Genomic DNA, 22,645 nt, shown 5'->3' with positions numbered 1-22,645 from the left:
ACAATCTATAATAATTAATAATAATTGTGCTGCAAACATCCCAGAAGGCACAAGGGAGACTTCTCTCATATCAATGAGTGCACCTCGTTTCATATAGCCCAATGACATGGTACCTACTGTTTATCGCAGAGCCCGAACGGCATGTGACACCACTTTGTACAGAAGTTTTACATGACTGAAACACTCAGGAAATGTCGCCAACATTACTGAGGGGTATTTTGCCACCGTTGAAAAGTTTAGATGCTGCCTGACCTGGGAATCGAACCGAAGATCTTCTGAGTCCAAAGCTGGTATGCATACCACTACACCATGGTGGCTATACGATATTAGGCTTCGGTCTGAAAATTTACAAGAATATGTATTTTATGCCACAATGTCCGGCACTGCATGCCCGAGTTCACATGCCAGTCAACATAAAATTTGCCAAGTCGATTCCGTTCGAGCCACATCCGTCCGTCTGTCTGGCTGGCTGAAGGACACAATAACTCTCGAATCTACGAATCGAATGGGTCCTTATTTTGGATCTAGTAATATTTTGTCCAAACATAGTTTAAAGTCGAAGATGGGCCATTTCGTTCCACATCTTGCGGTACCACCTCCAGAAAAGTTCAGAATTTTTGGCTAAAATGGTGTGCACAATAACTTTCGAAGGGAGAACTTAGGAGAACTTACTAGGTCCAAACTTTGTACGTCGTAATATTACCTCCAGGCATAAGAACATTTGTTCAGCAAGTTATACTCGCAGTCCCTTTCACGATAGCAACATTTTTTTCGAGGGCAAGTCCAAACCTCCTGACATAATTTCCCAAATGAGGTTAATAACCCTGCTGGCATCAACTCAAATGACTGATGAGAACGAAAACATACGAATTGAGTATGCGACATCGTAATTATACCCTCGGCTTTTAGGCTATAGAGGGTTGATACCTGACCAAAATTATGCCTGATCGAAATTATGATTTTAGACCCCAAGGATGTTTGGTCAAAATCCGTTTCAGAGAATTTGGAGTTGACTTAGCCATGTCCTTCGGTCCGTCTGTCTGAATGATGCGCACCATAACTCTCGAAGGTTAACAGTTCTCGCAATTCTTTTCTCCAAACACAATCCGCTCCTATGGATACCTCCCCCACAAAATTTCAATTTTTTTGCTAAAATGTGGCGCACGATAGCTCTCGAAAGGAGTAATCGAATTGGTCTTAAACTTGCATATGGTAATATTACTTTCAGCCATAGATAGGGTTCGAACATGGAATTTATCGGTCCACTTCTTCGGGTACCTCCCACACAAAATTTGGAAAAAATACAGTTTAACAGCTTGTCTCGGATCGTTTTGAAATTTTTTTGCAACAAGTTCTTTTTGACTGCCATGTTATGACGAATTTGCAATTTTTTCGGGGGCCAAGTCCATACTTCTTGAGATAATAGTCCAAAAGCTTCAAAACAAGTCTACCGTCACACATTTAATTGGGTAGTACATAAGATAAACCTCGAAGGGAGAAACCGATTTGATCTAAACATTGTACATCGTATTATTTCTTACAGACTCGCATTATGTCAGAATATTGACTACATCGGATCACTCATTCTGGGTACAAAGTTTGGCAATAATGCAGTTTAAGGACTTTTGGCAACATGTTGTGTATACGGCCCTAGTTAACACGGTACAATCTTTTCGGGGGCAGGTCCATACTTCCTGAGAAATTGGTCCAAAAACTAAAAAACCCCGTCAAGGAATGTCAGCAACCCTTTAAAGGATGTCACAAAACCCAGCTGTGCCGACAGAGATATACCGTCAGCCTCGGAGGGAAAGTATCAAACATAATATTTCTGACATTTATAGGGGGTTTTGAGTCCTTAAACTGCACTCTTACTGAACTTTGTGTGCGAGGTACCCCAAGAGTGGTCCGATGTAGTTGATATACTGACACAATTCGAGGCTGTAAAAAATAATACAATGTACAACATTTGGACCAAATCGGTTTCTCCCTTCGAGGGTTATCATACGGACTACCCACTTTAGTTTGAACTGGCTGGCTTTTTTGGAGATTTTGGGTCATTATCTCAGGAAGTATAGACTTGCTTTCGAAGAAAATTGCGCCATCGTTACAGGGCCCGCAAAAAGAACCATCGAGATGAGCTGTTAACCTGCACTTTTCCCAAATTTTGTGTGGGAGGTAACCGAAGGACGATACCGATATAGTCCATCTTCCAACCTAATACATGACTAGTTCAAATATAGGGACGTACAAATCAGATGTTCCCTGCGGGAGTTATCTTGCGAATTTGACATTTTTGTTGGTGCAGTCAAGGATTTTTGGAGCTTTTAGGCCATTATCGCAGAAAGTATGGACTTTTACCCGAAAAAAAATAACACCGTCGTAAAGGGGACCTCAAAGATAACTTGCTGAAAAAACATTCAGAACGATCCGAGAGGAGCTCTCAAATTTTGTGTGAGAGGTATCCAAAGGAGTGAACCGCAAAGTACTTTTACTTGTTATACCCTCAGCATTTATGCTAACGAGGGTATATACACTTTCATACGGGCAAAATGTGCCTCATCGAAATAATGGTTTTAGACCCAAAGTATGTTTGGACGAAATGTGTTTCAGACAATTTGGAGTCTATTGAGCAATGTCCGTCCGTCTGTCTGTCTGTCTGTCTGGCTGGAGCGCACGATAACTCTCGAACGGATCAACCGATTCGGTCCAAAATTTGGCTTTCGCAATATTTTGTCAAAACGTAGTTTGAGTTCTAAGATGGGTTATATCGGTCCACTCCTTCCGGTACCTCCCCCATAAAAGTTCGAAAATGTTCGGAAAATTTGTACGTACGATTACTCTTGAAGGAAGCAATCGATTTGGTCCATAATTTGTAACTCGTTAAATGTCTACCAGACTTAGATGAGGTTCCAATATGGACTCAATCGGCCCAATCCTTCGGGTATCTCCCACACAAAATTTCGGATAAGTTCAGTTTAGGACCTGCTCTCGAATCGCTTTGATTTTTGTTACAGCAACTTGTATTCACTTCCGCCCATACGACGGTACAAGTTTCACAGGGGCAAGTCCATACTTTCTTAGAAAATGGCCGGAGAGGTACAAAAAGCACCTATGACACCGTGCGTGGTGGTTGGAGCGCAAGATAACTCTCGAAAGGATCTGTCGATTCGGTCCAAAATTTGGCCATCGTAATATTTTATCAAAACATAGTTTAAATTCAAACATGGGCTATATCGGTCCACTCCTTCAGGTACCTCCCCCACAAAACTTCAAAAATGTTCGGAAAAATTTTGCGCACGATAACTCTTGGAAGGAGTGACCGATGTAATCTATACTTTGCACATCCTAATATATCTACCAGATATAGATCATGTTCGAATATGGACTATATTTGTCTACTCCTTCTGGTACCTCTCACACAAAATTTCTAATAAGTTCACTTTAAGACCTACTCTCGAATCACTTTGATTTTTGTTGAAGCGATTTGCATTCGCTACCTCCATTACGACGGTAAAAGTTTTTTCAGGGGCAAGTCCATACTTCTTGGGAAAACAGGTGTAAAAACCCCTATGTCACCATATGTGGCGGTCGGAGAGCACGATAACTCTCGAACTGTTCAACCGATTTGGTCCAACATTTGGTATTCGTCATATTATATCCAAACTTAGTTTCGTGGGCAATACCGGTCCACAACTTTCGGTACATTTCCCCAATATTTAAAAAATGTCACTAAAATGCTAGGACGATATCACTTGAATGGGGCAACCAATTTGTTCCAAACTTTGGATCTCCTAATATTTTATCAAAATTTTTTTAACTTTTAAAATGGCCCATATCGGTCCTCCCTAAGGGTACCCGCCCTACAAAAGTTCAACATTTGTGTCTTAGTGCAGTTAATTCCTAATCCACATTTTTGTCGGCAAGTTCAAATGTCCAAAAAGGGCCACAAAATTCTGAAGAAACCTTAAATACATTCGATCTGTCCGTAGGTGAAAGTTTCACTTCACATTGGCTGAGGGTATATATCTGTCGGCAAAGCCAACTGACACTTTTTACTTGTTTAGTTCTGCTTAGAGTCTGTTTGAAGATCCTTTGGAAATTTATACCGATGCTTCTCCATAAGGTACTGTTTAAATAGATAATATATTTTTCGCGGTCCAGTACATGCTTCCTGACATAGCGCTGAAAAAAACTAGGTTATACAGTGACCACCTGAAGTAACTGGAGTACGCGCTATCTATCGAAAAGACATTACTCCCAAAATAAGATCCCCTACCAAAATGGACTATGTCATTCCATTCCTTCAAGTACCTCCTCCGTAATACTTTTGAGCTTTAATCCAAATATATATTTTGTCGGCGAGTTAATACGTTCAGCAAGGACCACAAAATCTGAAAAACCCCTAATACAAAATTATTGGTGAAAAAGATTTTGGTTGCGTAGCCGGTATTCGATTCGATATTGTCAATAGATGAAAGTTTCAATTCACACAGGCTGAGAGTATATCTCTTTTGGCAAAGCCGACTGATACTTTTTTACTTGTTATATATTCACATGTCTACTTTTGATTTATACACTATCCGAAATGAACATAATTAAGCAAAGGTCTTCAATTGGAGTGCCTGCTGTTCTCTTGGTTTTCATATTTTGCTTGTTTTGCGCCACATATTAGTTTACTATGTAGAATGAGTGTCTAAAGTAGCTCGCCATGAGACACCATAGTAACGTTAGTTAAGATCATGAACTTGCCATATTAAAGTCTGTATCATTCCATTTATTGTTACCCTTTGACAAAGCAAACAAAAATTTTCCCACAGAAAAAGCCCAAAGAATATTTCTAGCTTTAGGAGCCATTCGTGATAATCGAATTTTACAGTCATGCACGTGTTCAATACTTCCCAAGAAGAAGATCCCTTATTTGAAATATAATTTTATTGAACAAACATAATATCGTGTCATGTCATGTCATTTCCCTCAATTTTTCAAACAATAAAACCAGAAAAACCTAAACAAAATACCTGCTCATTTCGGGGTATTTTCAGGTGACATATTGTCGTTTTTGTTGTTGCTGTTGATTTTCCTACAAACAGCGCCTAAAGTGTTAATACTTTATGAGAGAGAAAGGATTTTTGTATGGTTTGGCAAATCCCTTACGTGACGATGTTGGCGATGATGATGACCTAAATGTTGATGACATTTTTGTTTGAATTTAGAACGAAAAAAAAATGAAAAAAACATGAAATTTTAACTCAATAACCATAATGTGTCCAGTCATTGTGATTACAGAGTGAACCAAAATAAAAAAAGAGAAAAACAAAAAGGGTTACGTGTGCTAAGCTCCAAAACACTTGAATGACTTGGTGATTTTAAAAGTTTAAACAAAAATAGGTGTTTTATGGATTATAATGTTACAAAAGGACGATGACTTGTTGAAAAGTGAGGATTTTCTGTTGTGAGCTCAGGGTTTTGTTCATGGGAGTTTTTCCTTTTTCTTTTAAAGAACCATTCATTAGTTTTATTGCTTTTGGGTAAATTTAAAAAGGGGCATATATTATTTAAAATGAGAATGTGGAGCGTATACTTGTTATGAATTCATTTCGTTAACAAAATTAATGTTAATCATATGCACAGTAGTTACAAATACATCGCTTTTTTCTTCTTTTTATACCCTCCACCATATGGAGGGTATAATTAAATTTGTCATTCCGTTTGTAACACATCGAAATATTCGTCGGAGACCCTATAAAGTATATATATTATTGATCAGCATAAAATTCTATGTCGATTTGACCATGTCCGTCAGTCCGTCGGTCCGTCCGTCTGTCTGTCTGTTGAAATCAAGATACAGCTCGCAATTTTAAAGATAGAGAGTCAAAATTTGGTACAGAAGTTTTTATTACTTGCAGGATGGTTGGTATTGAAAATGGGATATATCGGTCCACGTTTTGATATAGCCCCCATAGAACGGTTTGTCCCGATTTTCGGTATTTTTAAGGTTTTAGCTTCATTATCCTACTAAAATGGCTGAAATTTGGTACGTAGTCTTCTTTAGGGGTATAAAACTTTCCCCCAGAATTTTGTCGGTATCGGTCCACACCTTCATATAGCCCCCATATAACGGTACCTCCCGATTTTCGGTATTTTGAAGGTTTTGGCTTCATTATCCTACCAAAATGGCTGAAATTTGGTACGTAGTCTTCTTTAAGGCTATAAAACTTTCCCCCAGAATTTTGTCGGTATCGGTCCACACCTTCATATAGCCCCCATAGAACGGTACCTCCCGATTTTCGGTATTTTGAAGGTTTTAGCTTCATTATCACACCGAAATGGCTGAAATTTGGCACTTAGTCTACGTTGGTGGTATAAAACTTTGGTATTTTGTCTTCTTTGAGCCTAAAAACTTTCCGTCAGAAATTTGTCGGTATAGATCGACGTTTTGAAATAGCCCCCATAGAATGGTGCCTCACATTGTTTTACCGAAATTTTTGAAATTTTGTATTAAGTCTTCTTCATACACGAAAGGAAACTAATTATTCCATTTTACTTCAATACAACTTGTGGTGGAGGGTATAACAAGTTCGGCCCGGCCGAACTTAACGCCGTTTTTACTTGTTAGATTTCGTATGGTATTCCTTTCTTTTTATGGCACAACATTTTACAAGGTAATCACTTAAATTGCCATTAGAACAATGCCTCATTTTTCCCATTTGTATTTTGTATTTTAAATTGCTATTTTTATTTTCAAAATCAGTTTTACAAATAGTGCTTAATAGCTAAAGCATTACATAAACAGTAAATAAACATTCTCTTACTTTTACAAGTTTATAGAGACTACTACATCGATATATATTTGTGCTGCATTATATGCTAGCAAATTATTCAGTTAATTATATTTTATTTCATTTTTCCCATGGCCATGGATTTTCATTTGAAATCACGGAATATTAATTAAACCCATAAATCAACATATACCATGGTTTTTTACACACACACAGGTAAGTATACAATGGACCCCAAAAAACCAATAAAATAATTGTCAACGAAAAGCCAATGAATGATATGTATTGGAATTTGCAAAGGAATGTTGTGCTAACATGGGATTCTCCATATCGCTTTGTTTGGCTGTTTCTTTTTTTCTGTGGGAAATTTGGGCATAAATGATGGTGTCTTCTTTTGCCAGCATTTTTTTCTTTCGAAATCTTTATTGTTTTCATGGCCTACACTAATCAAACTATAATATTTTTGCAACAGTTTTTTGTTTTGGATCACCGTAATGACCCTTGAAACAATAAATGTGATTTATTTGACCACAAAAATTCATTTGCTGCCACATTTTTTTGGTGTGTCGCTTGTAATGCTATCAATATAATTGAAAATTATTTCGAGTCTCTAGGAAGGAACAAAAAAACATTATGTAATTTAAATATATTGAAAACCAATGGCCCAAAGGGAAACCAATTAAAAATGTGTGAGAGAGAAACATGAGAGAGAGGTTTGTTGTCTTATCAATTATGTATTGATTGATAGCCATCATTGGAAATGTTATCGCTGTTTCACTCAGTTTTTTTTTTTGTCAACATAAATAATGGCAACATGTTAATTCGAAATATAGATCGGTAGATTTTCAAACGAAAGCCTGAGTATTGTATATAGCTTTAATAACTTTCACTGTAAAGGTTGAATTAACTGTTGAAAATTATGGAAAATTAAAGACTCTCTACTCAAATGGGAAATGGGGTAAATCTATTCCTTTATCTAAATTGAATACATAGAAAAATGCTGAGGGGAAAAAATATCCTCTAGATAAAAAATATCAAAGAGCATACTTTCTTAATGAAAAGATCTTTTATTGGGCCTTTGTTATAGACAGGATCTTTTTAAAGCACTTTCTTAGAGATAGGGTTCTTATAGGCAATGGCAAAGGCATTAAAAACAAGTAAAAAAGTGTCAGTCGGCTTTGCCGACAGAGGCATACCCTCAGCCAATCTGAAGAAAAACATTCACCTCCGGACAGATCGAATGTATTTAGGGTCTCTTCAGAATTTTGGACATTTGATCATGCCGACAAAAATGTGGATTAGGAATTAACTGCACTAAGACACAAATGTTGAACTTTTGTAGGGCAGGTACCCTTAGGGAGGACCGATATGGGCCAATTTAGAAGTTAAACTAAATTTTAATAAAATATTAGGAGATCCAAAGTTTGAACCAAATTGGTTGCCCCATTCAAGTGATATCGTCCTAGCATTTTAGTGACATTTTTTTAAATATTGGGGAGAAGTACCGAAAATTGTGGACGGGTATTGCCCATGAAACTATGTTTGGATATACCATGACGAAGACCACATGTTGGGCCAAATCGGTTCAACAGTTCGAGAGTCATCGTGCTGGTGACATAGGGTTTTTTTTACAACTTTCGGGCTGTTTTCCCAAGAAATATGGACTTGCACCTGAAAAAACTTTTACCGTCTTAATGGAGGTAGCGAATGCAAGGTGCTTCAACAAAAATCAAAGTGATTGGAGAGCAGGCCTTAAAGTGAACTTATCCGAAATTTTGTGTGAGAGGTACCAGAAGGAGTAGACAAATATAGACAAATATAAATCTGGTAGATATATTAGGATGTGCAAAGTATGGATTACATCGGTCACTCCGTTCAAGAGTTATCGTGCGCAAAATTTTTCTGAACATTTTTGAAGTTTTGTGGGGGAGGTACCTGAAGGAGTGGACCGATATAGCCCATCTTCGAACTTTAAATTGTGTTTTGATAAAATATTACGAAGGCCAAATTTTGGACCGAATCGACAGATCCGTTCGAGAGTTATCCTGCGCTCCAACCACTACACACGGTGTCATAGGGGCTTTTTGCACCTTTCCGCCCATTTTCTCAGGAAGTATGGACTTGCCCCTGATGAAACTTGTACTGTCATATGGGGGACAGTGAATACAAGTTGTTGCAACAAAAATCAAAGTGATTTGAGAGCAGGTCCTGAAATGAACTTATCCGAAATTTTGTGTGGGAGGTACCCGAAGGAGTGGGCCGATTGAGTCCATATTGGAACCTCATCTAAGCCTGGTAGAAATTTCACGATGTGCAAAGTATGGACGAAAACGGTTACTCCCTTCAAGAGTTATCATGCCCACAAATTTTCCGAACATTTTGGAAATTTTGTGGGGGAGGTACCGGAAGAAGTGGACTGATATAGCTCATCTTCGAACTTAAACTAAGTTTGGACAAAATATTACGAAAGCAAAATTTTGGACCGAATCGGTTGATCCGTTCGAAAGTTATCGTGCGCTCCAGCCAGCCAGACAGACATACAGACAGACGGACGGACTTGGCTAAATCGACTCCAAATTGAAACACATTTCGTCCAAACATACTTGGGGTCTAAAACCATTATTTCGATGAGGCACATTTTGCCCGTATGAAAGTGTATATACCCTTCCTAGCCTAAAGGCTGAGGGTATAAACATATAAGATAGTATCAGTCAGCTATGCCGACAGAGATATACCCCCCATGACAAACGCTATATATCTTTATACAGGACCGCAAGTATTACTTTCCGTAAAAATTTCTAAGCGATCCTTGAACAGCCCTTAACCTGTCCATAAGCAAAAATTTTGAACTTTTGTAGGGCGCTACCCGAAGATATTTTCCATTTTATACCTTCTTTAAACTTAATGCACTTTTAAAAGAAAATTTTGACCGAATTATGTACTCAATTCTTTACCTGCATTTACCTCTATGATATGTAATCTCCTCTTTTATCGCCGAGTAAGAATGAGGTTTCTAATGGCACCTCTGATGCTTTATATCAAAGGGTAAAACATAACTGTGAATAAAACATTCAAAATATGTCGTAACAAGTAAAAAAGTATCAGTCGGCTTTGTCGACAGAGATATACCCTCAGCCTATGTGAATTGAAACTTTCATCTACGGGCAGATCGAATGTATTTAGGGTACTTTCAGAATTTTGTGGCCATTTATGGACATTTTAACATGCCGACAAAAATGCGGATTAAGATTAAAATTTAAAAGTGTTGCGGAGGAGGAGGTACTTGAGTCCATTATGGAAGTGGAATCATATCTTTTCGATAGATATCGCTCCCACTAGTCATTTCAGTGACATTTCGTACAACTTTTGGACCAGTATGCCAGGAAGCATGGACTTGTCCACGGAAACATAATATCGGAGTGGACCGATATAGCCCATCTTCGCACACACTCCACAAAAGTTCAAATTTTTCAAAATTTTGCACATCGCAATAATTCTACCATAGATTAGGGTAACTCCCACACATAATTTCAAACATTTTCGAAAAATATCAGTTTAAGACAAGCTCTCAAATCGTTTTGGGTTTCTTTAAACAGCTTGTGTTCGCACCCCCTATTACGATGGTACAAGAAGACGGTCCACTCGGTCGAGTACCGCGAAATCGCGACAAAATCGAATAGTTGTCAATGATAGCCGTACCTAAAATTTTCTGAGCGACATTTTTGCAGAACATTTCGAAGCTGAAAAACTTCATATTGTGGTACTTTTATAGCGGCTATTAAAATAAAGGACGAAAATGACATTGAAGGAAGCGTGTTAGAAAGTCAAAGTGCTCTACCAAAATAATCGTCATTCGATTTTACTGAAGACATGTCATCTCAAAAATAAGCTAAAGCTACAGTGAATAAAGATATATCGTTAATTCCTGATGGCTTGCAGGGTCTCTAGCAAAAACTTCATCACGCCATAACGCGCAAGTTCGACTCACGGCGGATCTGTCCTTCGTGGTTCTTAATATACTCACTAAGGCCTTTCTTTCCCAAGAGGAATTTTCCGTGCCTCAGACTTTCACCTCCATTTTGTTGCACAGCGTAATTTGGACTTCGTGGGTAACTGGAGCCGTATCGAAGATAGGCAGTGTTGTGGTCATAAAACATGAGCTATTGCCATCTAAACGTAATTGTAGGAGGCAATCGACCCCAAAATAGTCGTAGGGTCATTGAACGAATGTCTCGAAGGACAGATAAAGTAGTCTTCTTGGTATTGGAGATCAATATCTCCACTCCAGACGGTGGTTACACATAAGTAAAAGATTGACCAACCAACCCATTGAATTACTAAATTCTGACGAAAACGACATATTCATCGTCTTTCAGATAACCTCGGGCCTTAAAAATCATAGCCAGTCTGTTAAGGTGATTCTTCTGATGGTAAGGTCTTTGAAACCACAGGCATATTAACTCGTTGAACGTCCCCAACAGGTTTGTTGGGTATTATTAGAACGCTTCTGGGCCGAAGATTATACACCACAAGCTATAATGACCACAAATATCGTGGATTCTTATACAAGCTTGTCTGCCAATTTACCTTGGGCTTGATGTGATGTATCTCAATGAGGTGTCCAAATTAGGCAATGTTATCTAATAAGATCAGACCTCCGTGTCTTTTCAGTCTTACAAATTGTCCTTCGAGCTGGTTTGAGTCCCTTACACTGAAATCAGACGTTCTCGTAATTTCTTATTTATAATTGCTGTAAATGCTTATCTCCCGATTAACCTCGGACTTGATGTGGTTTTTTTGTCACTGAGGCGCCCCCATTATCTTTTAATATTTTTCCTCCTACAGGTGCAACGTTTTGGATAGAACTCTCATTCAATCGTGTTGACTCCCATAGACATATCTAGACACATTTGCTCATATGATTGAGTTGCATTCCGATATTTCCCTTAATACCCATTAATTGTTACTTTCCCGAGTGTTTTCATTTTGCGAATCAGTGCACAGTGGTCCCACTTGTATGGGAAGGTGCGACAAAAATATTTATAATCGACGTATCAATCTGATTTGTTCAGTATATGCTAAAAATACGTAAAAAATACGTTAGCCAAAAAATCATCAATATGGGTCCAGTTTTTCCTATACCTCCCATGTAGCGGTACCACCCGATTTCAGGTATTTGGAAGCTTTTATCTACATTTTCGGCTCTAATTGGCTGTACTTTGGTATTTGGGGTTTCCAATGGTCAAAAACCTTCTGCGCCAAAAATTGTGGTCTTAGGTCCAGGTTTCGGTATAGCCCTCATATTACGGTACCTCCCGATTTCAGGTATTTTAAAGATTGTATCAACATTTTCGGCCCGAATTGGTTGTAATTTGCCATTTGGAGTTCTTAATGATCAAAAACCTTCTGCGCCAAAAATTGTGGTCTTAGGTGCAGGTTTCGGTATAGCCCTCATATTACGGTACCTCCCAATTTCAGTTATTTTGAGGTTTTTATCTACATTTTCAGCTCGAAGTGGTTGTAATTTGCCATTTGGAGTTCTCAATGATCAAAAACCTTCTGCGCCAAAAATTGTGGTCTTAGGTCCAGGTTTCGGTATAGCCCTCATATTACGGTACCTCCCGATTTCAGGTATTTTAAAGATTGTATCAACATTTTCGGCCCGAATTGGTTGTAATTTGCCATTTGGAGTTCTTAATGATCAAAAACCTTCTGCGCCAAAAATTGTGGTCTTAGGTGCAGGTTTCGGTATAGCCCTCATATTACGGTACCTCCCAATTTCAGTTATTTTGAGGTTTTTATCTACATTTTCAGCTCGAAGTGGTTGTAATTTGCCATTTGGAGTTCGCAATGATCAAAAACCTTCTGCGCCAAAAATTGTAGTCTTGGGTCCAAATTTCGGTATAGCCCTCATATTACGGTACCTCCCAATTTCAGTTATTTTGAGGTTTTTATCTACATTTTCGGTTCGAATTGGTTGTAATTTGCTATTTGGAGTTCTTAGTGGTCAAAAAACGTCCGACTGGTATCGTGGACAGGAAAGGAAACAAATTATTCCATTTGAGGTCAGAATATTTCATGGTAGGGAATATAATAAAGTTCGGTGCGACCGAACTTTACATTTTTTCTTGTTTTTTGTTTGGAGCCATCTAATCCAACATAATTTAAGTAAGTAAGACCTGTTTCGCTAAGACAATTCGAATTCAAATTCGTACGAACTACTACCATATTTCTACCTTTCAATCCAACAAACTGATAGTAATTCCAACAAATTTAAACTCAAATCGTCTTAGAGAAACCAGACATAGGTTTGGAAGAGATATTCTGATGTCCAAAATTTGCAACCAAATCTCTTACTTCCTTCGAGAGTTATCTTGTTAACCATTTAGACAGGCTAGGGAATGAACGGATATGTTTCATGTTGTATCAAACGGATTTGGTCTTAATAAAATATGTTTGGTGTTTAAAACCATTATTTCAATAAGGCACATTTCTGATCTGCTGCCATAAGGCTGAGCGTATAAAAAATTAAAAGAAAAATTTAAAAGAAGTCCACAAAATAATACGCATAATTAATACCAATGTTTGTAGCTGTGCAAAAATGTTTTGACAATGAAACAAAACAAATTTTACAACAATAAAACAGCAACAATAAGAACAAGAACAACTTTGGCAATTTGTATTATTTTTTAATTAACATTTTATCGCTGGGTGGAAATCTTTTATACTACTTTATGGTCCTCTTCTTACATAACTTTAAAAAAAAATCATTTTTCTTTGGAAAAATTATTGTCAAAGTTTTTCTCATAATTTTTTCTTGCTTTACTCTCTGGGGATAGTAAATTCATGTTAATCTGCCATCGTTGCCTTTGGCTTCAAGAGAAACAACAACACCTACACTTTTTTGTAATAAGAGAATTGAAATTAGGGCAACAAGTCCAAAGCTAAGGACAAAATGAAATGTTTTTTAATTTGCAATTAAATTTCTTATTTAATTGTACGCTTAACACACACATGCATGCATGCATACATACGGACACAAGCAATAGTAAATTGTAATAAACAGTGACCCCCGGTTCTTATAAGAATTTGTGGGCTATGAATGTAGACGAGGACATGTGTGGCCAACAATCCTGCATAAATTCCTTGCAAATAGCAATTAAGGGAAAATAAAGAATTTAATTTCTTTGTTTTTTACAAAGATTTCTGTTCATTGGAAATTGGCTAGACAATTGCCATAATAAAAAAAGAGAATTCCAATTTGCTTTCACGCTTAGATTAATTAGTGAAATTATGGCCTTTGATAATAAATAAAATAAAAGTCTCGGGTACTAGGGTAACCAATAAGGTGTACAATAATTTGGTTTTCTTAAAAATATTAAAAAATTGGCAGTGCCGCCGTGGTGCAATGCTTAGCATGCCTGTATTCAAATCCTACGCTAGACAACAGAAAGAAACAATGGCCAGTAGTGCGATTCCCCAACTCATGTTTTGGGATACCGACAAATGTGGGTAAAAATAAAATGCTTATAGTTTCGGTAATTAACGATGTTTTTCGCTAAGTTACCTACGAATAAAAATCAGTTGTAAAGTTCTACCCATAGCAAGAGTGTGATCAACTTTTATTTGAAATTTTCATTCATTATTTTGCGTTTTAATTTCACCGATGTTTGTCGGGAACTAAATAAATGAGTTAGCGAATCGCACTACAGATGGCTACAGCGTTTTCCGAGCAAATCGAAAGCTCAAAATTTTGCAAGGTGAACTAAGACGCTTTTACGAGGATAAGAGAAGATTGCAACAGCTTTCCAGACATCACCACTATGGCACCCGGTCTGGCAACATGTCGTTTCCCTTTGCACAGTCCATCATCGTATCATCGCTTCCTTTAATATATCACCCGACTTCATAACCCCTGACTGCCGTACTTTTCGAAACCATGGAAAAGCTGATTGGCTAGCGTTCCAACCACAGCTTCAGAGAGCTGTCCATTCCCTTAGATCCTCGGCTAGATGAGAGAATTTTCCGGTACAACATAACAGCGATGGAACTAGTGTGATGAGCTACGTCGCACGAACCTTGAAGACTTAGGGATCTTTTGAAGTAAACAGGCTAGTAGGCAAGCAGTGGTTAGACCTTCTGAAGTCATGCATCATTTGTACAGAATTAAAAGTAAATTGTGGGAAACGGTAAAATTACCCACAAATCCGTAAAAAATATGTTAGAACGACTTCGTGACAGTGACAGATACGAAGAAGTATGCGTGTTATTTTAACCGTGATAGGGTGAAGAATAGTTTGATATAAGAGCCCTCCCAGACGAGGAGTTAAGCGATGTTTCAGACGTCATCCGAAACGTGAAAACAAACAAAGCGTTGGGCCTAAACAGAATCTCACTGGTTTTTCTCAAGTAACTACATGAACCCGTGCTTAAGTACTTGTCTTCAATTTATCATTAGCCATCCATATTATACCAGAAGCCTGGAAAGTTGGCAGGTTGGTCCCCCTACTGAATCAAAATGCCAGCAGAGGAAAACTATACTGCCCTATCTCCCTCTTGTCGCCAATAGCAAAGATTTTAGAAGTACTACTCCTGCTCCCCTTGTTGGGGAGAAATTTCCCAGCTGACCAACATAAGCATGGTTTCCAAAAAATGTACAGCATTACACCTCACATCCACGCATATCAGTCGAGGACTAGATCGGAACAAGCCGTGCAACCGAACAGTTACGGTGGCTCTGACTCTTGACCTATCGAATGTCTACATATCTGCTTAGTGCAGTTTTTTTTCATCTGATGAATATGTAAATAGTCTCCACTACTTTTAGTCAGTTGGTTTGTTGTTGTTGTTTAGTTGGTTTTGGTTTTTATTATGCTGTCATTTGTTGTACATGAGCCATTCTCTGGAGGAGTTGAGGACAAATTACCATTTGTGACTTTGGAAGTTGGATCATTTTCTTTAGAGGCATCTGTTGCCAGCGCCTTTCTCGATGACGACGACGGGTTTGAAGGGAAAAGACCTTTATCGCTCCCTTGGACATTAAAAAGAACCAATAGATTTGTGGCAAAAACAAAACCAAAATGCCAAAAATATACAAGCAATAGGCAGATTAATTATTTATTCGCGTTTGACCATCTTTAATATATAAGAAGATATAAAAAACACAAAAACCCTGACATTTTGATGAAAAATAGTAAAAACAAGTAAAAAAGTGTCAGTCGGCTTTGTCGACAGAGGTATAGCCTCAGCCAATGTGAATTGAAACTTTCATCTACGGACAGAGAGAATGTATTTAGCGTCTCTTCAGAATTTTGTGGCCCTTTTTCAACATTTGAACTTGCCGACAAAAATGTTGAACTTTTGTGCGAGAGCCACAAATGGTGACATAGGGCTTTTTACACCTTTCGGAATGAATATGGATCTGCTCCCGAAAAAACGTTTACCGTCGTAATGGAGGTATTGAATGCAAATCGCTTCAACAAAAATCAAAGTGATTCGAGAGCAGGTCTTAAAGTGAACTTATCCCAAATTTTGTGTGGGAGGTACCCAAAGGAGTGCACAAATATAGTCCATATTCGAACCTAATCTATATCTCGTAGATATATTAGGATGTGCAGAGTATGGATTACATCAGTCGTGCGATATTTTTTCCGAAGATTTTAGAATTTTTGTGAGGGAGGTACCTGAAGGAGTGGACCGACATGGTTTATCTTCGAACTTAAACTATGTTTGGACAAAATATTACGAAAAAACGATTCTGAACCACTGTGCGCCGTGAGCTTCCCTGCCCCGATCTAGTGGACAGGCTTTCCCTACCCAAGAACTTCCGGACGATACAGCTGCCTATATTCGTATGGGACCCAAATTGGTGCCACAATACCCAACACATGCCCTTCATGTGGATTGGGACTGCATGACACTCCGGATATTTTTATAAATGCCCTGGTAAACACCCTTACCTGTCTCTCTTTATAGACGCAGCCAGTCCAGGCTGCAGGAAGAAACCAGAACCAGATAACTAAAAGACATACGAACGAAAATATGTATGTGTGTTGTTACACAACTAACTGAAATTACTGGTCAGAAATGCATTTCTACACCACTTCAGGGGGACCCAATTGACAATAATTTGAATTTTTGAAAGTAAAATGTACAAAAGATGTTTAACAAGTAAAAAAGTGTCAGTCGGCTTTGCCGACAGATATACATATACCCTCGGCCAATGTGTTATCGTGCTCTTCGACCGCCACATATGGTGACATAGGGGTTTTTTACACCTTTCGGGCTGTTTTCCCAAGAAATATGGACTTCCCCCTGAAAAACTTTTACCGTCGTAATGGAGGTAGCGAATGCAAATCGCTTCAACAAAAATCAAAGTGATTCGACAGCAGGTCTTACAGTGAACTTATCCGAAATTTTGTGCGAGAGGTTCGAGAAGGAGTAGACAAATACAGTCCATATTCGAACCTGATCTAGGATGTGCAAAGTATGGATTACATCGGTCACTTCCTTCAAGAGTTATCGTGGGCAAAACATTTTTGAAGTTTTGTGGGGGAGGTACCTGAAGGAGTGGACGGATTGAGTCCATGTTGGAACCTCATCGAAGTCTGGTAGAAATTCTTCGAATTTAAACTATGTTTTGATAAAATATTACGAAGGCCAAATTTTGGACCGAATCGACAGATCCGTTCGAGAGGTATCGTGCGCTCCAACCACTATACAAGGTGTCATGGGTGTTTTTTGCATCTGTCCGGCCATTTTCTCAGGAAGTATGGACTTGCCCCTGATGAAACTTGTACCGTTGTATGGGGGAAGTGAATACAAGTTGTTGCAACAAAAATCAAATCGATTCGAGAGCAGGTCCTAAACTGAACTTATCCGAAATTTTGTGTGGGAGGTACCCGAAGGGGTGGGCCGATTGAGTCCATATTGGAACCTCATCTGGTATAAATTTCGGTTATTCCCTTCAACAGTTATCGTGCCCACAAATTTTCCGAACATTTTGGAACTTCTGTGGGGGAGGTACCGGAAGGAGTGGACCGATATAGCTCATCTTCGAACTTAAACTAAGTTTGGACAAAATATTACGAAAGCCAAAATTTGAACCGAATCGGTTCATCCGTTCGAGAGTTATCGTGCGCACCAGCCAGCCAGGCAGATGGACGGACATTGCTAAATCAACTCCAAATTATCTGAAACACATTTCGTCCAAACATACTTGGGGTCTAAAACCATTATTTCGATGAGGCACATTTTGCCCGTATGAAAGTGTATATCACGAATATTGTCAATTATTTCATATTCCATTTCAGAAAAAAATGATAAATTTTTTTCGCGCTACATCAACGATTTTTGATATGTAGGTCAAGAAAAAAATTCCCAGTACGAATCTGGTCGCGAGCCAATTTTTGGATGTTTTGTTGGACAAAAGTTATGGCGCTTTTATTTCGCTTTTTAAGAAAGAAAATATTATAAAAACGGTAATTATTTTAATGAGCACAATTGTTGGAAAAAAGTTCTCTCGAAATGACTTCAGCGAGTAGATTGCATAATACCTGCAAAATGTTACACAGAATTAGCGGAATGTACATAAAATTGATAAATTATTGAATATAAGTCAACTTTTTTCAAAATTAAGGCCCATTTAGTGGTCATAAAATTACATAAAAATTTGTTTTGGATTAAAACTTCACGGCGAATCAAATGAGACTACAGTCATACAGATTGGTGTTATAGTTTGGACGTTACAGCCGAAATAAGTACATATTATGGTCAGAAAAAATTATTTTTTGTTTGAAAAAATATTTTTTCACATGCATTATGTAGTGGAAAATATTGTAAACATTTATAGGAATACTTCCTTCATTTTGCTTAAATCTCCCAACAAAATAGACGGATTTTGCTTTATTGACATTCATATTAAAGCCTTCCCATTAGGGAAGCTAATTGCGTTGATGAGGATATATGTCAAAGCTTCTGAAATGGAAATAGAGGTCAAATAACCCATTTTTATTTGTATGCATTTTAAAATACGTGTAAATCGAGTAATTATCAAAATCATTTTGTCCGCATGTGATTTTCATGTACAGCAAGACCATATCTGTTAATTTGTATATATTTTTCGAAATTTAATTTGGAGGATAAGATGTAGCATCAGCTGCATATTAGCATTAAAATACCTATAAAATATCGCAAATTTGCGCAAAGTGCATACAATTTTTGTCCGCATCCGATTTCAATGTCCACCATGAAAATCTACATCGATATATATCTATTTCAAGGCGATCAATTAAGAACCGTGGATGTAGCATCACACACTATTTTTTGGGATAAAATGAATGTAGCTCCCTTATCAGTGAAGTTTTCAAATCTCTGTTTCCGCTAAAACGAAGATGCTGTATTAGTTGTTTCATTGCAGTGGAAACGAACCGCAGAAAACGCGATAAATTACGCGATATTTCCAAAAACAATTTTAGGTGATTTTTCTACTTTGGACGTTCCTGTAACTCGCGTTTTTGTAGACGGATTTTCACGGGGAATGATTAGATCCGGAACGTAAAAAACTAAAATGTGCAATCAAGTACGAGCAAATCGAATGACAATTGTAAAAATTAGCCCCGAAAAATATGTTTTTTACAAAAATGTTCACACAAAACTTCCGCATTTGGATGTAGATTACTATGAAGCTGTGCAGACTACATTTACAATATACGTATTAAATAACTCAGAATCGCAAGTACTACAATCCTATATATGATTTTTTGAAAAACCTGTTTGCGGAATGAAATTAGAAGAAAATTTCAAAAAACACTGTAAATCTGGCTTCAAAATGTCAACATCATTTAATGGTAGAAGCACTTAAAATTTTGAAAAGTAATACATTAGTGAGATTATCCTTATTTAGTTTGCTTCTACTTTTACTTTGACAGGAAAATCGAGAGAAGTGTGGTTTACTCACAAATCGAGAAAAAACAAAAAAAGACATGGTGGCTTCAACCCATTTTTACCCATTTTTTAACATAAATATAGCCACAGCTTCCATGCAAATTATCTTTTAGGGGCAATATTTTTTGCCGTGTCCAAAAACATTTCATTTTATCCAAAAACATTTAATTTGTATAATATAGAACCACAAGTCGCGTATTCTAAAAGGGTAAACCTTGGCTTCAGCTATGTTAAATTTTCAAAAATATTGGTGATATACCCTTTCTAGCCTAAAGGCTGAGGGTATAAAAAAGTACCAAGACCCCCGGTCCGCCTTCTGTCTAATTAGGTGGCTGGTGGGTGGATACTATAACTAACAAAAAGATCGACTAACAGTGGCTCAACCTTTCCAAATCATAATATATCGTCCAAACTTAAAAAAGGTTCGAAAATGTACTATTTTTGTCACATTCCTTACAAAAACTTAAAATTTGTCTTTGAAGTGAAGTTTAAGGGTTGTTCCAAAAAAATTTTGAAAATTTTTACAACGATGTAAACAATCGAAAAGAGAGAATTCAAAGTTCTAAAATGGAATATGTCCTTCAAGTGCCTCTTCTAAAAACATTGTTGCGGTTCAATCGAGTTGAAGGCCAGTTATCTAAAATTTCAATAACGCGTCGGAGCATATTGAATCTGTAGTAGCAGGTAGTCCTTGTGGTTTTAAGCGAGATTTGGGCCCCTATAAATCCCAATATTTATGTTTTTTTAATGAACGTAGTCTTTGTGGTCTCTATTATAGTGATATATTTTTATTCTCCATATTTTCCTTGGCAATGCTACGAAAGTTCCAAGCGAAGTCCTTTTAATAAATATCAAAGAGTTTGGATTTTATCCGTGTAGATTGCATTGCACAGTGGTGGCACTTACATAAGAAGGTGTGACAAAAATATTTCTAGATAATATATCGAACTGAAATTTTTATCAATGGGTCCAATGTTTTTTTATACTCCCATATAATTTATATCTCGATTTATTTCGACAGATTTTAACCACATGTTCGAACCCAATGAGTTTTAATAATGAACTCAGAGTTCAGAAAATCACCCAATAAAGAAATTTGATATCGGTACTTTATAAGGTTAAATCACAATTTTCTGCAGAATTACCTGTAATAACATATTTCCGGTTCTCAAGTATTAGGGTGTCCCAAAATAGAAAAATTATTTGTTAAAGTGAATACCCCAAAAAATGTTTATTTTTCTTTAACGAGTCTTCAATGTGTTTCTATCGCTGACAATAGAAATCGCTAATAGCACAAAAAACATTATATTGAACATTAATGTATGAAAGAAAATTATCGGAAATTCTTGTTCAAATAAACCTGAGCCTAATTCTCGCATTCGAACGAATTTGTCGAACGAAATTAAATTTTTTACTCAAATTCACTTCGTTTGGAGAACATCTAATGCTTGCATTATGCCCCTGCTGGAAATAATTAATCCAGATAACAACGATGAATGAATGTATGTATGTAGTTACTAACATTGCCTATTCCGGCCACAGGATTATTATTTAAACGGTTGAGTACTTACCTTTTTTGTATTTTTTTGTTGCCTTGGAATTGCAATAATAATTGAAGAGTTTCCTTAATTATGGTTTTCTTTCATGCATTAAATAACTTCACACATGCAATGATATGTATGTGTGCACACACACAAACAAACAATCATATATTTATTTGCACACACATCTGTATATTAACAACAATATTTCACACATAAACGTGTTGTTACATTTAAACAATTCATGTGATAAATGAATAACGCCGGGCCCTTGGGGCAAATGATTAATAATTCAAAAAATTTTTTGATATTTTTACACTTTAAGCCAATATTATCCCACATTCAATGGAAGAGGAACAAGTAGAGAGGGAGAGAGTGCACAACACTAAGAACACTTAAAAGGAATGATAAATGATTTTTTGGTTTTTTTTTTTTTCTTTTAATATTTTTCCTCTATCTAAATATGTTTTGTTAAAGACTGCAAACACTTTTTTGGTTTTATTAATATTCCTCAGTTTGATTGATTTCACTTTTTTCCCACTGTATGTCCGAATTTTCAACCGCTTTTATGTTGTGATCATTTGAAAAGCGCGCAAAGGACTAACTGTGGTTAGCCTCCGTTTGTTGGTAGTTCCGTTTGTTCTTTTCAACAACATTTTGGTTGTTAAGATTTCCATTTGGCAGCTGGCAGCAAAAAAGGCAGCAGCAGCAAACGTTGGCTCCAGTGGCAGCATCAATGAATTGTGGATGCCAAGTATAAAAAATGTAATACGCATGCCTTCCAAACAAAAAAAAACTCCATGATTTTATCCATATCCACAACGACCTGTTGCGGGTATGTTATTGCTGCTTTGGCCAAAATCAACATTTACCCAACGATACATCCATTCATACTCCCTCGCCAAGAAGGAGTAATTCATTCACTAACCATTTTCTAGACTCCAGCCAAACAAAAGTGGCGCCAAAATACGAAACTATGTTGTCGTGGAGGGAAATTCTTGTTGTTAGTCTTGTTTTAAGATGAATGAGTGTTGGTGGTCCAAACCCACACACACACTTTTACATTAAATACATTTATAGAAATAAATGAACTGCCATAGAACACGTGCTATGATTTTAATAGCCGTATTTGTTTACAGTCGTCGTGAGAGAGGCGAAGAGAGACGGGTAAAGTGTTCTTCGTATTTGTTTATTGAAATTACTTTACTTGAAATATATTATTAAATTATATTAATATTATTTACAATAGGCAGCATTATATTTTTGATTCTATTACATTTTAAATGGAATACATTTGAATCAATGGGCCGATTCCGTACAGCGAGGCGAGTCGGGTCGCGTTGCCAGTTGCAATTTTTCCATTACGTATGGCAATATCGC

The 22,645-nt window shown here is 37.2% G+C and overlaps 1 protein-coding gene across 1 annotated transcript in view; it reads right to left on the bottom strand.

Moving 5' to 3' along the window:
- Positions 1–21,371, bottom strand: part of CCHa2-R (CCHamide-2 receptor) — a 109,279-nt gene extending 87,908 nt beyond the window's left edge. Inside the window, exon 1 of the mRNA XM_073988653.1 lies at positions 21,296–21,371. The gene's annotated coding sequence lies outside the window, so the exon portion shown is untranslated. The remainder of the gene's footprint in view (positions 1–21,295) is intronic.
- Positions 21,372–22,645: the final 1,274 nt, after the last annotated feature.

The sequence above is a fragment of the Musca autumnalis genome, unplaced genomic scaffold, assembly GCF_047663935.1.
Source record: "Musca autumnalis isolate F117 unplaced genomic scaffold, ASM4766393v1 scaffold_5, whole genome shotgun sequence".
NCBI lineage: Eukaryota > Metazoa > Arthropoda > Insecta > Diptera > Muscidae > Musca > Musca autumnalis.
This window is presented reverse-complemented; position numbering and strand designations above follow the sequence as displayed.